This window comes from Macaca fascicularis, chromosome 5 (genome assembly GCF_037993035.2).
Source record: "Macaca fascicularis isolate 582-1 chromosome 5, T2T-MFA8v1.1".
Classification (NCBI taxonomy): domain Eukaryota; kingdom Metazoa; phylum Chordata; class Mammalia; order Primates; family Cercopithecidae; genus Macaca; species Macaca fascicularis.
The window spans coordinates 40075290-40078437 of record NC_088379.1 but is presented as its reverse complement, the minus strand read 5'-3'; the positions used below and the strand labels follow the sequence as shown (position 1 = coordinate 40078437).

Sequence of the window (3148 nt, the reverse complement as noted above, 5' to 3'; positions counted from 1 at the left end):
ATGTTTGTAGCTGATTTTGTGTACTTCAAGGAGTTTTAAAAAAAAAACTTTTCTCCTGAAATGTTGTGGGGTAGCTTGTGCACCTTGTGCATAATCCTTCCTTATGACTTAACCAGCATGGATTATTATTATATCCTTTTCAGAAAATGGAGATAAACAGGTCGGGCGTGGTGGCTCACTCCTATAATCCCAGCGCTTTGCGGGTGTGGTCACGCACGCCTGTAGTCCCAACTACTCTGGAGGCTGAGGCACGAGAATTGCTTGAACCCAGGAGGCAGAAGTTATCATGAGCCGAGATCACACCACTACACTCCAGCCTGGGCCACAGGGTGAGACCCCACCTCCAAAAAAAAAAAAAAAAAAAAAAAAAAAGAGGGGAGAAGAAAATGGCTGGTGAGGATTAAACAGGTTTTTTTTGTTTTGTGTTTTGTTTTTGAGACGGAGTCTCGCTGTGTCGCCCAGGCTGGAGTGCAGTGGCGCAATCTCCGCTCACTGCAAGCTCCGCCTCCTGGGTTCACGCCATTCTCCTGCCTCAGCCTCCCAAATAGCTGGGACTACAGGCGCCCGCCACCACACCCGGCTAGTTTTTTGTATTTTTAGTAGAGACGGGGTTTCACTGTGTTAGCCAGGATGGTCTCGATCTCCTGACCTCGTGATCTCCCCACCTCGGCTTCCCAAAGCGCTGGGATTACAGGCGTGAGCCACTGCGCCCGGCCTAAACAGGTATTTTTTAATGGCAGAAGGAATAGCAGAAGGTCAGTGAGATGAAGGTTCCTGAATTATGGTTCCTGGTCTTGGATTTTCATTCAATTTTTTACTCCCTTATTACCATCCTTCACCTTCCAATACCTTACCATTGCTTACGCTGTTCTTCCTTGTGACCAAATCCGAACAAAAAGAGGCTGAAGGTAACTGGTAAAGAAAGAGGACTAGTCCGGGGGATGGAATCCGAAATGGAAGCGCAGAGCGCCGGGGCAGAGGAGGGCTTTACCCAGGTCACCGGTAAGGGTGGCCGGCGGGCGAAGAAACGACAGGCTGAACAGCTGTCCGCAGCGGGAGAGGGCGGGGATGCGGGCCGGATGGACACAGAGGAGGCCAGGCCGGCGAAGAGGCCCGTCTTCCCACCCCTCTGTGGGGACGGGCTCCTGAGTGGAAAAGAAGAAACAAGGAAAATTCCAGTCCCAGCTAACAGATACACACCATTGAAAGAAAACTGGATGAAGATATTTACTCCTATTGTGGAACATTTGGGACTTCAGATACGCTTTAACTTGAAATCAAGGAATGTAGAAATCAGGACTTGTAAAGAAACCAAGGATGTTAGTTCTCTGACAAAAGCAGCTGATTTTGTGAAAGCTTTTATTCTAGGCTTTCAGGTGGAGGATGCACTTGCCCTCATCAGGTTGGATGACCTCTTCCTAGAGTCTTTTGAAATTACAGATGTTAAACCCCTAAAGGGAGACCATCTATCCAGGGCAATAGGAAGAATCGCTGGCAAAGGAGGAAAAACCAAATTCACCATAGAGAATGTGACACGGACGCGGATAGTTTTGGCTGATGTGAAAGTTTACATCCTTGGCTCCTTCCAAAACATCAAGATGGCAAGAACTGCCATTTGCAACCTAATCTTGGGAAATCTTCCTTCCAAGGTTTATGGCAATATTCGAGCTGTGGCTAGCAGATCAGCAGATGGATTCTGATTTCAAGTCAGAGATTTTTTATCTTACCTTTGGACTCTGGAGAAAAATACTTTATGAGGGGTCGGTCACAAAAAACCATCTGAAGAATTTCAGTCATTTGAAGCCTCCGTCCCTTCTTCCATTCTCAGCCAGAAGGATAAACAGAAAAGAAAGATTTAAGAGTATTCACACTCAACAGGTTTTAGAATAATTTAAATATCAAAAATTGATTCTATTATACTTACACCTTAGGTATAATTTATCATTTATCTGAAATTACATGTAGCAGATTACATAGTCTGTAATCCTCAGAGGGAAACTTCTTTAAACAAGAAGTTAAAACAGCTCTATATGAATAAGTTTAAACAGCTCTATATGAATTTATACTTTTATATTTATAAATTTATAACTTCATAAAAATGTATAAACATTTATTCTTTATAATTGTAATTTAATAGATTATCTCAGAAAAACCTCTCTGAATGATAACCCTTCCTTACTACTGGGTGATGTGTAAATATTTGTTGGGGGACAGGGTCTCACTTTGTCACCCAGGCTGGAGTGCAGTGGTGTGATCTCAGCTTACTGCAGCCTCTACTTCCTGGGTTCAAGTGATCCTCCTGCCTCAGCCTCCCTAGTAGGTGGGACTACAGGTGTCCACCACCATGCTTGGCTAATATTTTGTATTTTTTGTAGAGATGGGGTTTCACCATGTTGACCAGGCTAGTCTAGAACTCCTGACCTCAAATGATCCATCCACCTCGGCCTCCCAAAGTGCTGGGATTACAGGCATAAGCCACTGTGCCTGGCCTTGATGTGTGAGTATTTGAGAGGTCATAAGCAGTGGTTTTGGCTATACTGTACTACACCATATACATCAGTAAGAGCTCATCTTGGAACCTGTTTTGCAGTTTTAAAAATTAAAGACCTACATCACAGGGTTGATGTGAAGAAAGTTTTATTTTTCAAATGAGTATTTAATGAAAGTATATATAACCAGTGTTGGGTGTACAGATGCTTCTCAACTTACGATGGGTTTATGTCCAGATAAGCCCATTGTGAGTTGAAAATACCAAACGTCGAACATCACAGCTTAGCCTACCTTAAAAGTGCTCCGAACACTACATTAGCCTACACTTGGGCAAAATCGTCTAATACAGAGCCTATTTTATAGTAAAGTGTGTTGAATGTCTCACATAATTTTTGAAGATTACATTGAAAGTGACAAACAGAATGGCTGGGTACTTGAAGTACAGCTTCTACTGAATGAATAATTCTAAAGTTGAAAAATAGAACCATCATAAGTCTGTTTCCTCTAGTAAAGGTGAGATAAATGTTTTTTCCCACCCAAAAAACTATACTCTATAAATTCAGATTAGCTAGTTTCTGTGTGTTTAAATAGTATGATTATACATTATAAACTGGAAGGAACTCTATTAAACGTGACTTTGATACTTCAAAAAAAAAAA

At 42.3% G+C, this 3148-nt stretch overlaps 1 pseudogene; it reads left to right on the top strand.

The window, feature by feature from the left end:
• The first annotated feature begins 936 nt into the window (after nt 1-936).
• Nucleotides 937-2113, top strand: LOC102128033 (RNA-binding protein PNO1 pseudogene; annotated as a pseudogene).
• The last annotated feature ends 1035 nt before the right edge of the window (nt 2114-3148 follow it).